This window comes from Bubalus kerabau, chromosome 8 (genome assembly GCF_029407905.1).
Source record: "Bubalus kerabau isolate K-KA32 ecotype Philippines breed swamp buffalo chromosome 8, PCC_UOA_SB_1v2, whole genome shotgun sequence".
NCBI classification, from domain to species: Eukaryota; Metazoa; Chordata; class Mammalia; order Artiodactyla; family Bovidae; genus Bubalus; species Bubalus kerabau.
Genome location: NC_073631.1, coordinates 115,290,599 through 115,315,613, shown reverse-complemented (window position 1 = coordinate 115,315,613; position 25,015 = coordinate 115,290,599). Strand labels below are relative to the sequence as shown.

General features: G+C 43.3%; 1 protein-coding gene across 1 annotated transcript in view; it reads right to left on the bottom strand.

The window, feature by feature from the left end:
- The window catches only part of CUL1 (cullin 1), a 182,431-nt gene extending 157,692 nt beyond the window's left edge, over positions 1 to 24,739 (bottom strand). The window contains exon 1 of the mRNA XM_055591217.1: positions 24,601 to 24,739. The gene's annotated coding sequence lies outside the window, so the exon portion shown is untranslated. The remainder of the gene's footprint in view (positions 1 to 24,600) is intronic.
- Between the last annotated feature and the right edge of the window lie 276 nt (positions 24,740 to 25,015).

The following is a 25,015-nucleotide window of genomic DNA, read 5'->3' as shown; positions in this document are numbered from 1 at the left end:
CTCCCTCTGGAAAACTGGTCCTGTGTCTTTATTTTCCTCTTTGGTTAAGGGTATCAGCATTCTCACAACATCTTGGAGAGATCCTAGATTCTTCTGCTCTCACCTCCATGTCCAACTGGTCACAAAGCAACTCCTATTGAATATCTTCAGGGTCCTTGAATTTGTCAATTTCCCCCTCATTACCACTCTAGTCCTGGTACATGATAACACAATTTTTTTGTTCTTTTTGCCTGTGAACAAATTTCTAGAAAATTCTCCTCCTGACTCTGGTTTTGCTTTAATCTAGTTTGGTCCATCCTAAAACTCTAATAGATCTAACCCCCCAACCTTAAAGGACCCCAAGGCTCTCTTTATGGCAGGATGGCTATACAGCATGTTTTACTGAAGTTAGCTCAGACACACCAGGTATTGTGAGTAACATGCAAATGAAATACAGTGTGGAAACCTCCAGGCGCCTTTATAACCGAGGAGGACGCCACGGAGCCTTCCTGGGAGAGACCACTGTCTCCTTGCCCTTGGCCTGCCTCTTGTTTGTTGTCATCTCTCAGGTCTCTTCTGAGTCACAAAAGGATGGCTCAAGAATTCATGATTGAACTAAAAGAAAGAAAATGGCTTCTGAACAAAGATCAAATCCTGGACACTGTTAGGAAAGAACAATTTAAAGAATAAACAGGGCTTCCCTGGTGATTAGAACCTGCCTTGCAATGCAAGAGACGCTGGTTCAATCCCTGGTCCAGGAAGATTCTACAGGCCACGGAGTAACAAAATCCCTACGCCACAACTACCGAACCAGTGCTCTAGAGCCTGCAAGCCTCACCTATTGAGCCTAAGCGCTGCAACTACTGAAACTGATTTGCCCGAGTCTGTGCTCCACAACAGAAGAAGCCAGCGCAATGAGAAGTCTGCACCGGACAATGAAGACTAGCCCCTGCTCGTTGTAACTAGAGAAAGCTGCATGCAGCAGTGAAGACCCACCACAGCCAAATACAAATAATCTTAAAAAAAAAGAGTAAACAGAGGGTATTACTGTTTTGGCTGTACTTTCCTTTACCACACCACTGGAGTCATAGATTGGCTTTACTGTGTGTGGGTAAGTGAACCCAAGTTTGATTTTATAAACATAAAAAGATGAATTCATGATTGAAAGGACGTGAGCATGTAGGACAAAGATAGCAGTTGGGCCAGGAGAACTAGTAAGAGTTTCAAGTCAGTCGGCCATATGGCAGTCACAGAATCTTTAGTTCCTACCTGAAGTACCTAGATAACAGTATCTGTTATCCAGCACATTTCCTTAGTTGTTTTACAGAAGCTAAAACCCCCACATCAAATGGAAAAAGTTAATTGTTTGATGATCACGAGCACATATCCACCAGATCTACTATAGTCTGGGGACTGATAATGTTAACCCCTGTTACCATCCTGTTACTCCACCACTGAGCAATCAGAGAACTGTGCACAAGCCGATTATATACCCTGTGACTTCCCTCCCTCACCTTGCCTTTAAAATGCCTCCATGAAACCCACTGCAGAGTTCAGATTTTTTCGAGCATTAGCTATCCCAGACTCCTTGTCTGGCACCTACCTATAAATGCTGCACTGTCCTTCACCATAATCTGCTGTGAGTAGATTGGCTTTACTGTGTGTAGGTGAGTGAACCCAAGTTTGATTCAGTAACACCATCGCTCGGGACACACTTAGCAAATGGTGGTCAGAGAAATATCCCTGCCCTGATCCTTGGGGCCTTCTCTCCCTTAATGCCTGATCCCTCATCATTCCGTGGTGCTCTCACAAGTCCACACCAGTGTACATCTGCCACATTGACTCCTGTTGAATGGAATCAGGGCCGTGATTAGACAGTTCTTGCTTCTGTGTTACTGTTCAAAGTCAGACTTCAGATTGTCAAGTTTTCACAAATCGTTAATTTCCCTAATTCTAGCTATTTCTCTTTTTTCTTGCAAGAGGATATTCTACAATCCACAAATATTTTGAGATGTGACTCTTCAATTCTGCAAAATTCTTACGAATACTAGGCAGGGATCTGGAGCTTACATACTTCAAGTCCACTTAGCAACGTGTGGGTTACAAGGACTTAGGCCATCTCAGACAGATTTAGCTTTTTCCCAGAACATAAATAACACAGTTTAAAACAGCATCTCTGCCAGCTCCCATTAGAATCAAAGAAAATCTGTTTCACTTACTTCATCTAAATGTTTATTAATGCATTAAGCCTATTTGCTTAGAACTTTAGAATTTTCCATGAAAAGATTCCATGGGATCTCAAAGATTTAGAGTGATGTAGGCAACAATTATTCTAGAGCAATCTCATTGCTTTATTATCACTATGAGTACTTTAAAATTTTAGGTAGGTTAAGGTAGGTGCTATGAATGCTCAAGTTGGTGGATTGTTTTTCTGAGTTGGGAATTCCCCAGATATACGTTAGTTGGAAGCTCTAATTTGATGGAGGCATCTATATGTGCTGAGTGATTTCCCCAAGGCCCCAAGGCCCCTGGCTTTCTGTAGTGTCCTCTTTCTACAGCACAAAGGTAGGTTGGGAACAGCATCTGCATAAACAAATTTAGATATATAACTCTTCATTATTGAGTTCCTCTTTTGTTAAAGTTGCTATACATCCTTTTAATAACATTAGTTATAAATATAGTAGAGAAGAAGGGAAGGATTTTAATGAGGTGCCCTGGGAGGTTGGTAAAAGGTGTTTTCTTTTATCCTCATATAAAACACTATGGCAGAAAAGCTTGTGATCCAAATAAACCTAACTACAAAGTAAACAGACTCACAGACATAGAGAAGAGACTTTTAGTTGCCAAGGGGGAGGGTTGGGGGGGGAAGGATGGACTAGGAGTCTGGGCTTAGCAGATTCAAACTGGTATATATAGAATGGATAAACAGCAAGGTCCTACTGAATAGCAAATGGAACTCTATTCAGTATCCTGTGATAAACCACAATGGAAAGGAATATAAAAAAATAATATATATATTTTGTTGTTGCTGTTTAGTCACCAAGTCATGTCCGAATCTTTTGTGACCCCATGGACTGTTGTCTACCAGGCTCCTCTGTCCATGAGATTTCCCAGTCAAGATTACTGGAGTGGGTTGCCATTTCCTTCTCCAGGGGATATTCCCAACCCAGGGATCGAACCTGTGTCTCTTGTGTTGGCAGGCAGATTCTTTACCACTGAGCCACCAAGGAAGCCATATGTGTGTGTGTGTGTGTCTGAATCACTTTGCTGTATCGCAGAAAGTAACACAACATTGCAAATCAATTATACTTTAATAAAAAAAATAAAGCTTGTGATCAGTTCTATTTCATGCCAGATATTCAGAGAATAATGAAATATCTGAAATAATTTGCTAGAAAATGCAAGCCCTCCAAGTGAAATCTTTAGGAAGATTTCAGAGGATCCCTGAGGGTTTTCTTAAGCATGTAAGTTCTAAGACCCTACAGAATTTATGTTCAGGTATGAATTATTCACTTTCCTCCCAGGATTCTAAGAGACACTTAGAAGAGCTGGGTAATTGGCAGACAGATTACATTATATCCACAGACACATGCAATCATCACCGCAGTCAAATTCAGAAATTTTTCATTTGCTTAAGAAGCCCTGTCCCCATCAGCAATCTCTCCTGCTTCTCCTCCCCAGTCTCCCTAGACCACCACTAATCTACTTTCTATATCTATGGATTTGTCTATTCTGGACATTTCATATAAAGGAAATCACATGGTATGTGATCTTTTGGGACTGGATCCTTTTTTACTGAGCATAAAGTTTTCAAGGTTCATTCACTTACAGCACTGTTCATTCATTTACAGCATTCATTCAGTATCAGCACTCCATTCCTTTTTGTGTTCGATAATAGTTCATCATATGGACATAACACATTTTATCCATTCATTTATTGTTTGGTGGACATTTGTGTTGTTTCCACTTTTTTGACTATTATGAATAATGCTGCTATGAACATTCATGTGCAACATTTTGTGCGGACACATACTTTCATTTCTCTTGAATATGTACCAATAAGTAGAATTGCTGGGTCATATCATTTTTCACTTTCATGCATTGGAGAAGGAAATGGCAACCCACTCCAGTGTTCTTACCTGGAGAATCCCAAGGACAGGGGAGCCTGGTGGGCTGCCATCTATGGGGTCGCACAGAGTCGGACACGACTGAAGTGACTTAGCAGCAGCAGCATGCTCACATTATGTCTAATGGTTTGAGGAAGTGTCAAGGTAGCTAGAGCCCCATTCTACATTCCCACCAGCAGTTCATGAGGGTTCCGGTTTCTCCACATCTTCGCCAATACTTGTTGTTATTGCCATCCTAGTGGGTGTAGAGCGGTATCTCATTGTGGCTTTAATTTGCAGATCCCAAAGGCTAATAATTTGATTATTTCTTCATGTTCTTCTTAGCGATTACGTCTGTCTTTAGAGAAATGTTTATTCATATGCTTTGTCCATATGTTTTAAAAATTGGGTTATTAGCTCTTCTTAAGGAGTTGTAAGAATTCTTTATATATTCTGGATCCAAGTTTCTTATCAGATATATGACTCACAAACGTTTTCTCCCATTCTGTGGGTTGTCTTTCCACTTTCTCAATGATTCTCTTTGCAGCACAGAAGACTTTAACTTTGATAAAATCCAGTTTTTATCTCTTTTTTTCTTTTATCTCTTTTTTTCTTTTGTCACTTGTGCGGTTCCAAGAGTTTGAAAGATAAACTAGTTCCTCGGGGCAGAGGTAAAAGAATTACTTACAATTTACAGGTCTTATTGGAAATTTATTATTAATGGGACACAATGAAGGTGAGGAAATAAGACATTTAGAACCAAGAAGTGAGAAAATAGCAGACAAAGGAGGTTTTTAAAGAGTCATTGGCTAACTTCAGCTGTCAGTCATGGTCTTGGCAGGAAGAAGATGGGCTACTTGGAAGAGTTTAATGAAGGGCGCTTGTTGACAGTGTTTAGGGAAACCAACAAGAGATGACGGAGCACCCAGGGCTAGAGGTGCTGGGAAGCTGCTGTCACAGCTTAGTGAACAGCTACTGGGAGCCAGCCATAGGGGAGGGCAGCCCAAGGGAAGCCATGACTTTTAGTAAAGGAATGTAACCGCTGCCGACCTACAGGGAGGTGAGGAGGAGGCTGGAGGAACATTATCTCCAGCTCTCTGTTCTCCCCCTCTCTAACCTTTGTTGTTGTTCAGTTGTGTCCAACTCTTTGCGACCCCATGGACTGCAGCACGCCAGGCTTCCCTGTCCTTCATCTCCCGGAGTTTGCTCAAACTCCTGTCTGTCGAGTCGGTGATGCCATCCAACCATCTCATCCTCTGTCGTCCCCTTCTCCTCCTGCCCTCAATCTTTCCCAGCATCCGGGTCTTTTCTAATGAGTCAACTCTTTGCATCAGGTGGCCAAAGTATTGGAGCTTCAGCTTCAGCATCAGTCCTTCCAATGAATACTCAGGGTTGATTTCCTTTAGGACTGACTGGTTTGATCTCTTTGCTGTCCAAAGACCTCTTAAGAGTCTTCTCCAGCACCACAGTTTGAGAGCATCAGTTCTTCAGCACTCAATTTTTTTTATGGTCCAACTATCACATGCATATATGACTACTAGAAAAACCATAGTCTTGACTATACAGACCATTGTCATCAAAGTGATGTCTCTGCTTTTTCATATGTAATCTCTTGCCTGTGCCCTTTAAGGTGAACCCAAGTAAAATCCAGGAGCACCTAGTGGACATGCTCTGGGGGCCAGAGAACTCTTAGAGCAACCACTGTCTGAAACTGGCCATTCTGGCCAGGCATGATAGTAACCATTTGCATGAGTTATCTTACAACAGGAGATCCAGGTAAGGAACGAGGAACTAATAAGCTACCACCAATGGGAAGAATTCAGGAAAGGTCAAAAAGAGAGAAGAGACGCCAGTCCATTTGTCCTGTCAACCTCCTAGAATCTTCCTTGCTGGAATCCATCTTGACTGAGCGACATTTGCATCACAAGGAAGGACATGAGTCAGAATGATGGGCTAGACACAGTCTGGAAGCTAACCCCATCACCATAAAACCCGAGACTAAGTCACGTGGCAGAGCAGTCCTCCTGGGTCCCCTTACCTTCCTGCTCTCCTTCCCAATAAATGCTTTGCCAGCACATGTGTCTCCTTGGATAATTCATTTTTTAGTCTTAGGCAAGAGTCCACTCAGGCCCTTGGTGCAGAACCATTTTCATTCTCTTCTGCACACACACAGCTCCTCAGCTAATATTTGATGAGCAAATGGATTGAGGATAAGGAATTATCTAGGATTCTTGGACTCTGCTCTTGGGAAGGGTCCTCAGCCTCTTTCTATTTTTAATGCAGCCACTTCATGGTCCTACTTATCAAAGGCTCTGCTTCTAGGTAGGGACGTTGTTGGTGGCTGATTCAGCATTTCTCCTTTATTCCTCTTAACACAGCCCTGACTCTGATCAAGTCTGCATGCTTCCACTCCCAGCCCAGGATCATAGGGGACCCTTGCCCTGGGCTAGATAATGATATTGTATTCCCTTTTGTTAGGAATCAGTTTAGGGAGGGACATGTGACCAAGTTCTGGCTACAGAGCCTTGAAGGGAAATTGCTTGTGATGTCCAGGAAAGTCTTTCCTCCCTCTTGAGACAGAAGCTCCTGTCATTATTGGGATCCACTTTACACCCAGGAGGAGAAGAACCAGCTTCAAGACGATGTCAGGTAGATCACAAGGCAGGGATCTGAAAAGATAAGGGCCCTTACTGACATCATAGCCAGTAATCTGAAACCTGTTCTATCCTGGAACTTCTCCTTCTCCTGATTAAATATGTGTCCTTGTTTGGGAGGACCTCTGAGCTGGGTTTTCTGTTACTCTTTATCTGAAAGCAGGCACATACACTCTGCCATTGTTTTCCTTTTCAATTCTGTTATAGGAGGCAAAATGTAATTGGATAGCCCTCTGAATGTTTGGACTTGCTCTGCCCCCAGGAATGTAAGAGTGGTTTACACCTGAGAGACTCTGTCAAGCTTGAGCATCATACATCATTTCAGAGTAGCTGGTGTTCTGGACACTGGGAGTTTGTTCTGTATTCATCCCAGGATCCTGTTAATGTGCTGCCTCTTGTCTATTACATTGGACCTGGATTTTTTTTTTTTTAATAGCTTTTCCAAAATATTAAAGATGCTTTCTTTTCCACACACACATACAAACTCTTTGCTTCTTCAGGGTACAAATGAGCCTTAAGCACCCCGCCCTCCACCTTTTTATTTTGGCAGGCATGTGAGAGCTTAGTTCCCCAACCAGGGATCAAACCCACACCCGCTGCGTTAGAAGCATGGAGTCCTAACCACTGGGATGCCAGGAAGTTCCAAGCCTTAAGCCCTTAAGCTCTGAGCCCAGGATAGATCAATGACAGCATTTGCCAAAGCTGTCAAACCCAGGGCCCTTCTATCCAGGACTACTAGCAGGATTTGATGTTTCACAATAGACAGGAATGGGGCTATTTATATTACAAATTGACAGGTCAACTTCACAGAGAGATTTATTTTGCCTTTTCTTGCAATTTAGATGAAAAGTCAAAACCAGTTCTGGACTTTAAGTCCAGGTATGCTACAGGGAAAAGCCAATTCTGACTCCATGTTGGATCTGTTTCTCTGAGTTTAACCTTTGCTTTTCATTGCTTTTGTGGTTTTAATCATACATAATGGCCTGCCCCAGGGAACCTTGCCCCTCTACTTGACTGTTAGACTAAAGTGTCTTTGTTAGAGACAATCTGACACCACCCGCTTGTGAATGGCTGCAGAAAAGAAGAAATTAACACATCCCTCCTATTTGCTGACTTTCCTGATAGCTCAGTTGGTAAAGAATCTGCCTGCAATGCAGGAAACCCCAGTTCGATCCCTGCCTGCATCAGGAAGATCCCCTGGAGAAGGGATATGCTCCCTGCTCCAGTATTCTTGGGCTTCCCTGGTGGCTCAGCTGGTAAAGATCTGCCTGCAATGCAGGAGACCTGGGTTCTATCCCTGGATTGGGAAGATCCCCTGGAGAGGGAATGGCTACCCACTCCAGTATTCTGGCCTGGAGAATTCCATGGACAGAGGAGACTAGTAGGCTGCAGTCCATGAGGTCGCAAAGGGTTGGACACGACTGAGTGATTTTCACTTTCACTGAACAAAAGGAAGGAGATTTGGGGGCTTCCCTTGTGACTCAGCTGGTAAAGAATCCACCTGCATTACGAGAAACCTGGGTTCTATCCCTGGGTTGGGAAGATTCCCTGGAGAAGGGAAAGGCTACCTACTTCAGTATTCTTGCCTGGAGAAGTCCACAGACTGTATAGTCCATGGGGTCACAAAGAGTCAGACACGACTAAGCGAATTTCACATGCTCACACTCCTATTTTGCAAGATGAATGGCCATTTTACTTTGCTTCCTCATCTCCTCTCCCTCTTTGTTCTATAAAAGAAACTGGCATTCAGACCCCGATAAGATGGGTTATTTTGATGGGTTTCCCTTGTGGCTCATTGGCAAAGAATCTGCCTGTCAGTGCAGGAGACGTGAATTTGATCCCTGGGCTGGAAAGATCCCACATGCCAAGGAGCAACTAAGCCCATGAACCACAACTACTGACCCTGCGCTCTAGAGCCTGGAAGCCACAGCTACTGAGCCCACAAGCTGCAAACACTGAGCCCACACACTGTAACTACTGAGCCCATGTGCTCTAGAGCCCATACTCTGCAACAAGAGAAATCACCACAATGAGAAACCTGCTGCTGTAACTAGAGAAAGCCCATGAAGCAACAAAGACCCAGCACAGACAAAAATAAATCAAAAGAATTTTTTAAAAAGATGGTTATTTTGAGACATTAGTCTGTGATCTTCTCAGTCAGTTGGCTTCCCAAATAAAGTTGTTTTCTTTGCCTCAATACCTATTCTCTGGTTTTATTGGCTGTTGTGTGGTGAGCAGAGTGAGTTTGAACTCAGTGACAAAGTTATTATTCAGTTTAGTTCAGTTCAGTCGCTCAGTGATGTCTGACTCTTTGTGACCCCATGGACTGCAGCATGCCAGGCCTCCTTGTCCATCACCAACTCCCAGAGTTTACTCAAACCCATGTCCATTGAGTCGGTGATGCCATCCAACCATCTCATCCTCTCCCCTCCCACCTTCAATCTTTCCCAGCATCAGGGTCTTTTCAAATGAGTCCGTTCTTTGCATCAGGTGGCCAAAGTATTGGAGTTTCAGCTTCAGCATCAGTCCTTCCAATGAATATTCACGACTAATTTCCTTTAGGATGGACTGGTTGGATATTCTTGCAGTCCATCATATCTAGAAAATCACTAAATCCCTTCATGGTGACATCAGATCCTCCCGACTAGCAGAAAACCTTTTGTTCAATGAGTGCTAATCAAGGAAGGGAGGGAATACAGGAACAAGGGAGGAGAAGTCAAGAAACACTAGTGCAGCCTTGGGGCAGGGTCTTAGTTTCTCCTCAAGTTCAGTTCAGTTCAGTTCAGTTCAGTCACTCAGTCATGTCTGACTCTTTGCAACCCCATGGACTGCAGCACACCAGGCTTCCCTGTCTATCATCAACTCCCGGAGCCTACTCAAACTCATGTCTATTGAGTTCCTCCTAAAGGAATATACATAACAGAATCTTTAAATTCTTCTGCAGAACTAAGGCCTTCACCCAGGTGTTGGGTGGTAACTTCAGAATGAGCACAAGATTCCTCCAGCTTCACCCTGTTACCTCACCACCAACCAATCAGAAGAAAGTCACACATCCTGCAGCCTTCACCCCAGATTTTGCCTAAAGAAACTTACCTCCCCAAATAATAGGGGAGATTGGAGTTTTTGAGCACAAGTTACCCACCTCCTTGCTTGGCCCTGCAATAAACCTTCCTCTGCTCCAACCACCAGTGATTTATTTGGCTTCACTGTGTGTTGGGCACACAAATTTTACTCAATAGCAAAAGTATGTATCAGTTCAGTTCAGTCGCTCACAGGTGTCCGACTCTTTGCAACTCCATGAATTGCAGCACACCAGGCCAGGCCTCCTTGGCCATTACTAACTCCCTGAGTTCACTCAAACTGCGTCCATCAAGTCAGTGATGCCATCCAGCCATCTCATCCTCTGTCGTCCCCTTCTCCTCCTGCCCCCAATCCCTCCCAGAATTAGAGTCTTTTCCAATGAGTCAACTCTTCACATGAGGTGGCCAAAGTACTGGAGTTTCAGCTCTAGCATCATTCCTTCCAAAGAACACCCAAGACTGATCTCCTTTAGGATGGACTGGTTGGATCTCCTTGCAGTCCAAGGGACTCTCAAGACTCTTCTCCAACACCACATTCCAAAAGCATCAATTCTTTGACGCTCAGCTTTCTTTATAGTCCAGCTCTCACATCCATACATGAGCACTGGAAGAACCATAGCCTTGACTAGACGGATCTTTGTTGGCAAAGTAATGTCTCTGCTTTTCAATATGCTTTCTAGGTTGGTCATAACTTTTCTTCCAAGGAGTAAGCGTCTTTTAATTTCATGGCTGCAATCACCATCTGCAGTGATTTTGGAGCCCAGAAAAATAAAGTCTGACACTGTTTCCACTGTTTCCCCATCTATTTCCCATGAAGTGATGGGACCAGATGCCATGATCTTCGTTTTCTGAATGTTGAGCTTTAAGCCAACTTTTTCACTCTCCTCTTTCACTTTCATCAACAGGCTTTTTAGTTCCTTTTCACTTTCTGCCTTAAGGGTGGTGTCATCTGCATATCTGAGGTTATTGATATTTCTCCCAGAAATCTTGATTCCAGCTTGTGCTTCTTCCAGTCCAGCGTTTCTCATGATGTACTCTGCATAGAAGTTAAATAAACAGGGTGACAATATACAGCCTTGACGTACTCCTTTTCCTATTTGGAACCAGTCTGTTGTTCCATGTCCAGTTCTAACTGTTGCTTCCTGACCTGCATATAGGTTTCTCAAGAGGCAGGACAGGTGGTCTGGTATTCCCATCCCTTTCAGAATTTTCCACAGTTTATTGTGATCCACACAGTCAAAGGCTTTGGCATAGTCAATAAAGTAGAAATAGATGTTTTTCTGGAACTCTCTTCCTTTTCCCATGTTCCATCAGATGTTGGCAATTTGATCTCTGGTTCCTCTGCCTTTTCTAAAACTAGCTTGAACATCTGGAATTTCATGGTTCACTTATTGCTGAAACCTGGCTTGGAGGATTTTGAGCATTACTTTACTAGCGTGTAAGAAAGTGTGTATTGTCAACCACAAATGGCCACTTGCCAAGAGCATTGCCAGTGACTGAACAACAAGGGCATTTGCCACCTGCCTCGGAGGAGACTGAACCTTGTGCTGCAGCTGTTCCCCTGAGGGGGTTCAAGGTGGAGTGAGACACTCTGTGCTCCAGGGAATCCGGTGGGACAGGTCTTTAGATAGTTGGATATTTTTAGGAACTGACTTTACGATCCCCATCCTTGCATCTCCTCATATCTAGAAAAGCACTAAATCCCTTCCTGGTGACATTAGATCCTCCTGACTAGCAGAAAATCTTCTGTTAAATGAGTGCTTTAATGGTATTGTATTGAATTCCCCCTTCACCAAAACCTTATATATTGACCTTGCCTCACTGCCTCTTTGGAGCAGTCTCTCAGCTATCTGAGGTTGTTGCCTCCATTTTGCTCCAAATAAAACTTAACTCACAACTCTCAAATTGGGCATCTTATTTAGTCGACAGTATCATGTAGCTCCACACCAGCCTGAATGATTCAGAATCTCTGGGGGAGGGATATTTTTAACTAGCACCCCAGATAATTTTTACAAATTCTCATCTTCAGAAACATTAGTATAGATTTTAAGTTTCTTGAGACAGGATCCATGTCATTTATTTTTGTTTCTTTTTAATGCCCGGCATGAGGAAATATTTGAGAAATGGGTTTTGGAGGAATGGGTCTAAGTGACTGTCTCAAAATGTGGCTTTAAAGCCCCCACTGTCCTGTCCTTGCCTATGTCCAGAGGAAACCTTACTGTCTGTTCATAACCTTCTGTATCTTGGGATTTGTGATGGCGGGAGTAGATGTAGCAATTTGAAGGCCCCAGTAGCAAGAGTGCATTTAACATATTACTCTAGAGTGAATGTGGCTGGGCTTCCTGCCTTTGCAAGGCTAGATCTTTAGCCATCCTCCTCTGATGAGCTACCCAGTAACATTTCTTTCTTTTTTTTTTTTTTTAAGGACTGATCTTTCTTTAAAAATTTTATTTTTTATTTAGGAGCACTGGGTCTTAGTTGTGACACGTTGGGTATTTAACTGTGGCATGTAGATAGACTCTGGGAGTTGGTGATGGACAGGGAGGCCTGGCGTGCTGCACTCCATGGGGTCACGGAGAGTAGGATATGACTGAGTGACTGAACTGAACTGAACTGATGTAGGATACAGTTCCCTGACCAGGGACTGAACCCAGGCCCCCTGCATTGAAAGCGTGAAGTCTTAGCCACTGGACCACTAGAGAAGTCTCTGTTCTTGTTTAGTCACTCAGTCGTATCTGACTTTTTGTGACCCCATGGACTGTAGCCTGCCAGGTTCCCCTGTCCATGGGATTTCCCAGGCAAGAACACTGGAGTGGGTTGCCATTTCCTTTGCATGACTCTCTTGTGTCTCCTGCACTGGTGGGCAGATTCTTAACCACTGAACCACTGGGGAAGTTCCTACCTAGTAATTTAACAGGAGGGAAAGAGGAAGGGCACAACTTTTGAAAGAATGGCATAGCCCAAGGACACAACATAAACCAATTAGAATCAAATGGGACCAAGATGGCAGACAAGACTAGACCTTGATCCTAATCAGCAAGTGAAATGACCCACCCAGTGGTGCCATGACAGTTCCAAGGCACTGGCAATAGATTTGGGCGGTGGCCCAAATCCTGGAAATCTTCACCCCTTCCCAAAACTAGTTGGAATCATTCTCCCACTCATTAGCACATGAGATTACCCAGCCTTATAAAAACTAACCAGAGAAGGCGATGGCACCCCACTCCAGTACTCTTGCTTGGAAAATCCTATGGACAGAGGAGCCTGGTAGGCTGCAGTCCACGGGGTAGAGAAGAGTCGGACACGACTGAACGACTTCACTTTCATTTTTCACTTTCATGCATTGGAGAAGGAAATGGCATTCCACTCCGGTGTTCTTGCCTGGAGAATCCCAGGGACGGGGGAGCCTGGTGGGCTGCCGTTTATGGGGTCGCACAGAGTCAGACATGACTGAAGCGACTTAGCAGCAGCAGCATAAAAACTAGCCATGCCACACTCGCAACTGCACTCACCCTCTGCAATGGCCCATACTCTATCTGTGGAGTGTACTTCTCTCTGAATCTGAATAAATCCACTTCTTACCTATCACTTTGTCTCTCACTGAATTCTTTCTGTGATGGTACTGTGGGTTTTGGTTGGGTTTGGGTCCCAGCCACGTGGGTTCAAGTCCCAAGCAGAGTTTTGGCTGGTTTGAGCCCCAGCACATGGGTTTGTCAGGCAAGTGTATGCTCCTCGGTTCTGTCTCGTCACAACAAAGATTTGGAGTGATGGACATTAAAGCCTTTGGTGCGTCACAGCTCTCGGGTCTTGGACAAACCGTGTTATAGCTCTTAGACAAATCAATGTTACAGCTCTATTTTATTTAGAAAATGGCAGGAGAATCCATCTTCTAGGCGTGAGGGCATGTCGACCCAAAGACACGAAGAGCGCCCAGCATTCAGGAGAGAGAGAAAGAGGAAGAGCGCAAGCATGCGGGGGAGAGAGAAAGAGAGAGCACTTTGGCTCCTCCTTTTATACATCTTTTCCTTGTCCTGGGCCTGCCTTATGCAAATTGGGCCAGCCAAGGGTGCTGTTTGTTCTACCTGAAGTCCTCACTCTGGTCCTTGGACCTTCCTTTGACCTTCCTTTGTTCTATTTTCACGGGCTTTCCCCTTCCTTGTCTTTTCAGTTCAGTTCAGCCACTCAGTCATGTCCGACTCTTTGTGACCCCATGAATTGCAGCACGCCAGGCCTCCCTGTCCATCAACAACTCCCGGAGTTCACTCAGACTCACGTCCATCAAGTCAGTGATGCCATCCAGCCATCTCATCCTCTGTTGTCCCCTTCTCCTCCTGCCCCCAGTCCCTCCTAGAATCAGGGTCTTTTCCAATGAGTCAACTCTTTGCATGAGGTAGCCAAAGTATTGGAGTTTCAGCTTCAGCATCAGTCCCTCCAATGAACACCAGGACTAATCTCCTTTAGGATGGACTGGTTGGATCTCCTTGCAGTCCAAGGGACTCTCAAGAGTCTTCTCCAACACCACAGTTCAAAAGCACCAATTCTTCGGCACTCAGCTTTCTTCACAGTCCAACTCTCACATCCATACATGACTACAGGAAAAACCATAGCCTTGACTAGACGGACCTTTGTTGGCAAAGTAATATCTATGCTTTTGAATATGCTATCTAGGTTGGTCATAACTTTCCTTCCAAGGAGTAAGCGTCTTTTAATTTCATGGCTGCAGTCACCATCTGCAGTGATTTTGGAGCCCAAAAAATAAAGTCTGACACTGTTTCCACTATTTCCCCATCTATTTCCCATGAAGTGATGGGACCAGATGCCATGATCTTCGTTTTCTGAATGTTGAGCTTTAAGCCAACTTTTCACTCTCCACTTTCACTTTCATCAAGAGGCTTTTGAGTTCCTCTTCACTTTCTGCCACTCTTCATTCCAATCCCAAAGAAAGGCAATGCCAAAGAATGCTCAAACTACCACACAATTGCACTCATCTCACACACTAGTAAGGTAATGCTTAAAATTCTCCAAGCCAGGCTTCAGCAGTATGTGAACTGTGAAATTCCTGATGTTCAAGCTGGTTTTAGAAAAGGCAGAGGAACCAGAGATCAAATAGCCAACATCCGCTGGATCATGGAAAAAGCAAGAGAGTTCCAGAAAAACATCTATTTCTACTTTATTGACTATGCCAAAGCCTTTGACTGTGTGGATCACAATAAACTGTGGAAAATTCTGAAAGAGATGGGAATACCAGACCACCTGATCTGCCTCTTGAGAAATTTGTATGCAGATCAGGAAGCAACAGTTAGAACTGGACATGGAACAACAGACTGGTTCCAAATAGGAAAAGGAGTACGTCAAGGCTCTATATTGTCACCCTGCTTATTTAACTTATATGCAGAATACATCATGAGAAACGCTGGATTGGAAGAAACACAAGCTGGAATCAAGACTGCCGGGAGAAATATCAAGAACCTCAGATATGCAGATGACACCACCCTTATGGCAGAAAGTGAAGAGGAACTAAAAAGCCTCTTGATGAAGGTGAAAGTGGAGAGTGAAAAAGTTGGCTTAAAGCTCAACATTCAGAACATGAAGATCATGGTATCCGGTCCCATCACTTAATGGGAAGTAGATGGGGAAACAGTGTCAGACTTTATTTTTCTGGGCTCCAAAATCACTGCAGATGGTGACTGCAGCCATGAAATTAAAAGACACTTACTCCTTGGAAGGAAAGTTATGACCAACCTAGATAGTATATTCAAAAGCAGAGACATTACACTGCCAACAAAGGTCCAGCTAGTCAAGGCTATGGTTTTTCCTGTGGTCATGTATGGATGTGAGAGTTGGACTGTGAAGAAGGCTGAGCAGTGAAGAATTGGTGCTTTTGAACTGTGGTGTTGGAGAAGACTCTTGAGAGTCCCTTGGACTGCAAGGAGATCCAACCAGTCCATTCTGAAGGAGATCAGCCCTGGGATTTCTTTGGAAGGAATGATGCTAAAGCTGAAACTCCAGTACTTTGGCCACCTCATGTGAAGAGTTGACTCATTGGAAAAGACTCTGGTGCTGGGAGGGATTGGGGGCAAGAGGAGAAGGGGATCACAGAGGATGAGATGGCTGGATGGCATCACTGACTCGACGGACGTGAGTCTGAGTGAACTCCGGGAGCTGGTGATGGAGAGGGAGGCCTGGCGTGCTGTGATTCATGGGGTCGCAGAGTCGAACACTACTGAGTGACTGAACTGAACTGAACTGAACAGGTTCAAGTCAGAGTCTGTGGTAAATGGTTTCAGCAATATTTCAATAAATTCCTTTTCTACTTAAATTAGCCAGGGTAGTCAATGTCTAGCCAGGAGACAGTATATATACAGATTATTTGAACATGAAAAAGTTAATATAAAGTCATTTAGGTAAAAATGTGCTAATCATGAAGTTATAAAAGGGTAAAACAAGAACTTCAAGGGATCATGGATGTAGCGACTGCAGTTACCACTTCCAGAGTTGCAGTACATGGGCTCAGTACTGAGTACTGAGTACTTGCAGTTCCTGAACTCTAGAGCACACTCTTAATAGTTGTGGGGCTTGGGGTTGGCTGCTCCGTGACATGTGGGATCTTCTTGGATCAGGGATCGAATCCAAACTTTTTACTGTTAGATAAATTTGGATTCTCACTGTGTTCTTATAGCAACTTCGTGCGGAGGTTGCCTGCCTGCTTCTGTTCATTTTGGTTTCCCTTGATCAGCAATAGCACAAGCGTCTATGGGGTGAGTGAGGAGTTGTGTTACTAGGTTTTTGAATACAAGAAGGTGCTCTGTTGGTACAGCAAAACGCAGATCTTATTTTTCGGTGCCAAAAAAGGTAGTGTATCTCCAGTTGCATGACTCCCTTGTTTGTGTGAGAACTTTAGGTTCCACTGCTTTTTCTTTATCTCTTCACTTCTTCAAAAGATGCCTCCCCCTTCCAAGCCCCCCTCTTCACTCAGAACTGGTACACTCTCATGCTGATCCTCCTTCAAGCATTTTTCCTTTTGAGTATTTTGCAGCCAAGTCCACCTGGGCTCAGAGCTGTTCTGAGAGGTCCCACATCCTAAGGGAGATGCTTTCCTCCTGGCTGTGATGTTTTTACTGGGGTGTTCTGCCACCACTAGGAATCCCACTTCAATCTCCTCATTCTGTCGTTTTCACTGGACTCTGCGCCACCGCGGGCTCTGCAGCTGGGTCTACTGGTTCTGTCCGTTCATTTCCTCCCTGACGTGTGAGTTGGCATTTGTAGTGTTCTAGTTACAATTCAGATGTGCCTTTTTGGACTATTTTACTTGCTCTTCTTTTCGATGTTTTTACTGTATTTATTTGTTATTTCACATTTCCCTCCCAGTTTTATTGAGAAATAACTGGCAAGCATCACGGTATAAGTTTAAGGCACACAGCATGATGGTTTGATTTAAGTATTTTGTGAAATGATGACCACTTTAGATTCATCTAGCATCCATCTTCTCATATAGATACAAGAAAAACAGAAAAAAGGGTAAAAAAAAATCCTCCTTGTGATGAGAACTCTTAAGATTAACTCTCTTATTGATCTTTACACCTTTTGAAGAATGTATGGAGAATTTCATATTTAGGGAGTAACCATCATCCTAGGGAGGTTTCCCAGGTGGCTCAGTGGTAAAGAATCTGCCTACCAATGCAGGAGATGAACGTTACATTTCTGGGTTGGGAAGATCCCTTGGAGAAGGAAATGGCAAACCACTCTAGTATCCTTGCCTGGAGAATCCCATGCACAGAGGAGCCTGGTGGGCTACAGTTCTCGGGGCTGCAGAGAGTTGGACACGACTTAGCTGCTGAGTACGTATCCATGCAGCTATCATCTTACAGGAATCTGGAAAGGATGCCTCCTCAAATTTTTTTTTTTTCTTTTCTAACATGACTGATAAATAGACATGTAATTGAATTCATGTATTTATTTTGTATCCAACAGCCTTGCTAAATAAATGTTGGCATTCATACAACAGTTTAGATTATTTAGATTATTATTTAGAAATTCCAGGTGGACACGCATATCAATGAGTCAGGACAGTTCTGTTCTTTCCTTTTCAACCCCTTGTAACTCTTACTTTCCTTTCTGTCTTACTGCATCAGCTGAATCATTAGCACAACTATGAACAGAGGTTTGATAGTAGGCATCCTTGTCTTATCAAATAATATCCATTATTAGGGTTTTTTGCCATTAAATAGAACAGTTGCAGAAACTGTTTGATAGATAACAATAATCAAAGAAATTTCTATCTTTCCAATTAAAAATGAATTTAATGGTGAAAGTGTTGAATTTTATAAACCCTTTTTTTACATCAACTGAGAAAATCATATGATTTTAATCTCTTAGTCAAATAATGTTCCAAAGGGAGGTAAATATAGCTTTTCTAATGCTAAACCACTCTAGCATTCCAGGGTCAAATTTCACTTGGTCATGATGTATTATTCTTTTCTAAAACACATTTTAGAAAAATAAAATACATTTTTGACTTGTTTTGGTAATATTTTATTTAGAATGTTTACACCTATATTAAAAAAATAAGATGCCCATGATTTTTATTTCTTATAGTGGTCTTGTTTGCTTTTGGTATAAAGGTTATAAGGGTTCAAAGAATGAGTTCTCTTTTTCTACTCTCCAGAGGAGTTTATGTAAAACGGAACTTTTTGTTCCTTGAAACTTTTGCACAATTTGCATATAAAATCACCTGGATATTGAGTTCAGTAATGCAGTAATGCATCTTGAGTTTGTTTTGAGATAAAAAATTTAAACAATGGATTTGATTTATTTAACATTTATGAGACTCTTTAGGTTTTCTACTTCTTGAGCCAATTTTGGAAATGCAAATTTTTTTTAAAGGAATTTGTCTAGGTCAAATGATAAACCATAAAGGATGTCATGCTGCAGTTCAAAGGATTAATATCAAACGTAGTGTTTTCTAACCATATTGCAATAAAATTAAAAAGTAGTAACAACCTAGTTGGAAAATAAATAACATGCTTCTAAAGAATAATGGATTTTAATAGGATTTGAAGGTTATAAAAAGTAAAGAAATATGTAGACTTAGGCTATGATGAAAATACTACTTGTCATATTCTGTGGGAAACTGCCAAAACAGAATTCAGAGGAAATTTTTTAGCTTAGAATAAATTTTCAGGCAACAAGAAGGGTTAAATAAAATGAACCCCAAAAATGATTTTAAACGAAGTCAAAAAAAAAAAAAAAATGGAGAAAACAGCAACAGAAAGGAGATCAACATAAAATCCAAAGCTTGTCCTTTGAAAAGATTAATAAGGTAGAAGTCTGGCAACCGAGACTGAGAAAACACTAAAGAAGATGAAAATAGACAGGATAAAGACGTAAAATGGGGAGAGACTTCCCTGATGGTCCAGGGGCTAAGACTTTGCACTCCCAACAGAGAGGGCCTGGGTTCAACCCCTGGGTCAGGGAACTATATCCCACATTCTGCAACTATAGGCCAGACTACCCTGGTGGTCCAGTGGTTAAGAATCTGCCTGTCCATGCAGGGGACACAAGTTCAATCCCTGGTCTGGGAAGATTACACATAACTGAAATGTTTTAAAACATATTTAAGAAAGATTTTGGGCTTCCCTGGTGGCTCAGATGGTAAAGAATTCGCCTGCAATGTGGGAGAACTGGGTTTGATCCCTGGGTTGGGAAGATTCCCTGGAGGAGGGCATGGCAACCCGCTCCAGTATTCTTGCCTGGAGAATCCCCGTGGACAGAGCAGTCTGGTGGGCTACAGTCCACGGGGTCACAAAGAGTCAGACACGACTGACAGACTAAGCACACACACACAGGAAAGATTTTAGTTTTAATTTTGGTTAAATATTTTTTTGAAAAAAAATTATTTTATTAGCATCACAGCAATTATGCTGCTTGGTATTTACCCAAATGAATTGAAAAATTATGTCCACACAAAAACCTGCCCGTGGCTGTCCATAGAAGCTTTATTCATAATTGTCAAAGCTTCTAGAGGGAGATGGCCAAGATGGCAGAGTAGGAAGACCTTGAGTTCACCTCCTCCCATGGGCATAACTACCAATTCTTGGAAGCAACCAAGAAGTCCTAGGTGATGGATAAATTAGTAGGTGATGGATAAATAAACTGTGGTACATCGGAAAATGAAATTAAAAGATGCTTGCTCCTTGGAAGAAAAGTTATGACCAACTTAGCATATTAAAAAGCAGAGACATTACTTTGCCAACAAAGGTCTGTCTAGTCAAAGTTATGGTTTTTCCAGTAGTCATGTATGGATGTGAGAGTTGGACCATAAAGAAAGCTGAGCACTGAAGAATTGATGCTTTTGAACTGTGGTGTTGGAGAAGACTCTTGAGAGTCCCTTTGACAGCAAGGAGATCCAACCAGTCCATCCTAAAGGAAATCAGTCCTGAATATTCATTGGATGGACTGATGCTGAAGCTGAAACTCCAATATTCTGGCTACCTGGTGCAAAGAACTGACTAATTGGAAAAGACCCTGATTCTGGGAAAGATTGAAGGTGGGAGGAGAAGGGAACAACAGAGGATGAGATGGCTGGATGGCATCACTGACTCAATGGACATGAGTTTGGGTAAACTCCAGGATTTGGTGATGGATAGGGAAATCTGGTGTACTGCAGTCCATGGCATCTCAAAGAGTCAGACACAACTGAGCGACTGAACTGAAATGAACACCAAACAATGAGATATTACTCAGCACTGAAAAGAAATGAGCTGTCAAGACATGAAAAGACACGGAAGATACTTAAAGGCATATTATGAAGTGGAGAAAACCAATCTGAAAAGGCTACATGCTGTGTGATTCCAACTGTTTGACATTCTGGAGAAGGCAAAATTATGGAGACAGTATGAAGGTCAATGGCTGCCAGTGGTCAGTGTGATAGGCAGAGCACAGAGGACTTTTAGGGCAGTGAAACTCTTCTATGTGATGCTATGATGGTGGTTACATGTCACTGTATATTTGTCCAAACTGCAGAATGAACAGCTCAAGAGTGAAGCCTAATGTAAACTATGGACTGTGGGCGATAATGACCTGTCGGTGTAGGTTCACAGACTGTAACAAACGTGCCTCTCTTATGGGGATGTTGACAGTCAAGGAGGCTGTGTACTTACAGGAACCCCACACTTCCTGTTCAATTTTGCTGTGAACCTGAAACTGCTGTTAAAAAATAAAGTTTCTGAACTAAAATATATATATATTTAAAAGTTCACATTCCTGTGAAGAGGTGAATTCTTTCTTCAAACTCGATTGCGTCAACCACAGAATAGAGACTGTGACTCTGGAATATTTAATGTTTGTGTAAGATTTGAGAAAAACTTCAAATTGCATATGACCTACTGTAATTTTGCAGTTGTTAATTCTTGCCAATATTCTCAGTAATCTGTGATAAGATGAAATTCCAATGGTCATGACCTGGTTAAGCCCAAGCATCACTGCCATGATAACAAGTCTAAACGGTGAAGACCAAGACAAAGCAATCAAGAAGGTTGTGGGTTAAAAAAAAAAACCCAATCAACCAAACAACCAAAGTGACCTGGTGAATGTTCACAAACTACCAAATTTGGAAGCCTGGTACTCGACAATACACGACTGGGGCTTCCTGACCTCCTCCTGTTATAATTCCCCTCAATGCCCCCATTCCCAGAGCCAAGCAGTGTCTGGACCAGGTCACGCCTCCGCCTGCCCTGAGGTTGCACGTAGGCTGCGCTTGCCAACCAGGTTCCTGAACCACCGTGTTCACATAGATGTCATTCTTATGAACACAAGACAAATGATCCATGGTGATCGCATCAAATCTTAAGCTCTAAGTATATATATGACATTTCCAGTTCCACCACCCCATTTTCCCTAATCTGAGTGGATGGATTATAAGCCTCTCGCTACAAATTCATATCCACTTTCTGCATAGCAGATCCAGACATAACTGTGCTGCTTTGACTTACATGTCAGCTCAATTCACTCCTGTCAGTCTTTCCTCCTACTTCCTTTCCAGCAGATACCTCTCCTGGCCTGTCCCTTTCCACTCGGTTCCAGCTTGGCCCTTCCCATCTTATCTCTTCCCCAAGTATGCACTTCCCCTGATCCTGGCTTCATGCAGAGTCTTCTCCATAGGTATCAGACCCGGAGTCAGATAAAAAGTACTCTGAATTATCTTGACTTTAAAATAACATGTTAATAAATGTAATTAAAGAATCTTACTATAAAAACAGCATACATATTATATATTTATGTCTATTCATGTATATACATATATTTATATACATGAAATTCGCTCAGTCATGTCCCACCTTTTGCGACCCCATGGACTATTCAGTCCATGGAATTCTCCAGGCCAGAATACTGGAGTGGTAGCCTTTCCCTTTTCCAGGGGATCTTCCCGACCCAGGATCTCCTGCATCGCAGGCGGATTCTTTACCAACCGAGCTATCAGGGAAGCCCATATATTTATATACTTATATACTTATTTATATATTTATATACTTATACATTTATATGTATGTATATGAATATATATTTATATGTATGTTTATAAATACCTAAAATATAGAAATATATTTATATTCTCTTCCTTTAAAAATTCAGAATATTCTGAACTTTGGAAAAATCACATGGAACCCATAGTCCCATCCAGAGACTACTATTGCTAAGATGTTGCTGTTGCTTAGTCACTAAGTTGTATCTGACTCTTTTGTGACCCCATGGACTGTAGCCTGCCAGGATCCTCTGTCCATGGGATTCTTCAGGCAAAAATACTAGAGTGGGTATTTCCTTCTCCAGGGGATCTTCCCAACCCAGGGATCGAACCCACTTCTCCTGTATCTCCTGCAATGGCATGTGGAAATTCTTTACTGCTGAGCCCCCTGGGAAGCCATGGATACATATTCTAGTGATTTAATACATTTAAATCAGCTCTACCCCAGCCACTTGCAGCCTCCTTCAAAAGAAGGAAGTGGGCAGTGATAATCTTTTCTCATCTTCTTTTAAACACGTTTATGTTTTTAATTGTCATTCATACTCATTGTTCAAAGACTGATTTCACTGGTTCACATCGAAATAACCCTGAGTTGGAAGTGTTTTCATCTTCTTCCTTTTTTTTTGTTTGTTTATTGTCTTTTGATGCTGAATAGTCTTCCCCTGATTTGGGAGCAGACCCATCACCCAGCACCTGCGGCTGAGCCCGAACCCTCTTTTTGACCCTTTAGTTCATGCAGCTGTTCCCAGGGAAAGGTCTCTCAGCCCCGTTCTGCCTTCTAACAACTGGCCCAGAAGATACCCTGAGCCTGAGGCATGTACTGGTTTGGGACACAGGCCACAGTCGGAGTGTGGGCTCTTGGAAGGAGCCTGTATCAAGAAAACGGGAAGAAAGCAAACTGGTGGCAGGAAGCTAGAAGAGGAAGCTTGTGGATCTAGTGGACCTGGACACTTGAAAAATGAAAGTGAAAGTGTTAGTTGCTTAGTCGTGTCCGACTCTTTGCCATCCCATGGACTGTAGCCTGCCAAGCCCGCCAGGCTCGTCAGTCCACGGGATTTTTCCAGGCAAGAATACTGGAGTGGGTTGTCATGCCCTCCTCCAGGTGAGCTTCCCAACCCAGGGATTGAACCTGGCCCTTCCGCACTGTAGGCAGACTCTTTACCATCTGAGCTACCAGGGAAGCCAGACACTTAAGACCAAGACAAATCCAAAGAAGGGGCTCATCCTTCTACCAAAGATGCACACAGAGCAGGAGGGAGAGGTCAGGGGAGTCAGGCGCAGCAAAGGCTGTGGGTGAGGTGGGATCAGAGGTCAAATGCAAACGATAGGTCAAAGGTCTGAATCCTTCTGGAGAGGGACAAAGGAACTCAGGCCACGAAACTGTGATCAGGTGCATGATTGCCTAGGGAAAGGTGTTTGGTGCTGCGCCAAAGGGCCACCCCTGGAGGATGAAATGGCACCCCACTCTAGTATTCTTGCCTGGGAAATCCCATGGACAGAGGAGCCTGGTGGGCTCCCTGGGGGTCACAGAGACACAAACTAGCAACTAAACAACAACAAAGGCCACTGGACGAGGCTTCCTACTCACATCTCTTGAGGGCAGGACCCCACCTGGGAGTCAAGCCCAGGCTCCCCGGAAGAGAAGAGCACGGAACAGGACTCCTCTTTCTACCTTAGTGGGTAGAAAGAGACAAGCTTTATGCTGGAAATTTTCAAGTCAACACGACTCCAGGGTTAAACAAAAGACCACTCAGGGGGCTGCCTTGTGAGGACTGTTTTCCCAAACGAGCTTCCCCATCTCTTTAGGGTAGCCAGTGAACCAGCCTCTCTCTCTCTCTTAAATGTCCTATGCCCAAGTGCTCAGACACACAACAGACACCGCACACTTTTGTTGGATGAGTAAATAAGTGGATTCGCAGGAGTTGATATTATTGACTAAAGTGACCATCCATGTATCTTAGAGTCACAAACTCATCTTCCATATCCCCACAGCAACAACACGGCCCAGATCTTGCTCACTACTGGAATTGACCCAAAGGGCGACTGCCCTCTCACCCACGCAGAGACGCCATCCCTGCCTTTCCCTCCTTGGGCAAGAATTCTCGACATTGACAGTGAGGGCCTGGGAATTCCCAGGAACACTTTTCAGGGCCGAGGCTTGTGATCTCCCATTCGCATCTTGGAAAAGTAACCATCCTCCCCAGAGGCTCTCCAGGAGGAAGGGCAGCCATTCGCCACCAAATAATGAAATCAAGTCCTACCTTTCCCCGGAGGCAGCGGGAGGATTCGGCAGTCCTGACCACCAGACTGGCACAACCACGGGTGAGGTCACAGCTAAGTATCAAGTGCCCGGAGCAAACTGGAGGTGATAGAGGGGCCATGGATGGCCGGTGAATGAGCAGCCGCTCGAAGCTCATTATTTCCACCTGCTCCCGCCTCCTCCAATCAGACTCCTAAATGCGAGCTTGCAGAAAGTCAGCCCGAGCAGGACCTCCGGGTAATATAGACGATGCTTCCTGCAGCTCCTAGGAACTCAGAGAAACAGAAGGACTAATACTACTATTGAAAATGCAATTAGGGCCTTCATTGTAAAGTAATAATAAATCGCCTCACCCTCGCCATATGGCCAGAACCGACTAACACCGAGAAGGAAGTGATCTAAAACCCTGAGAATCA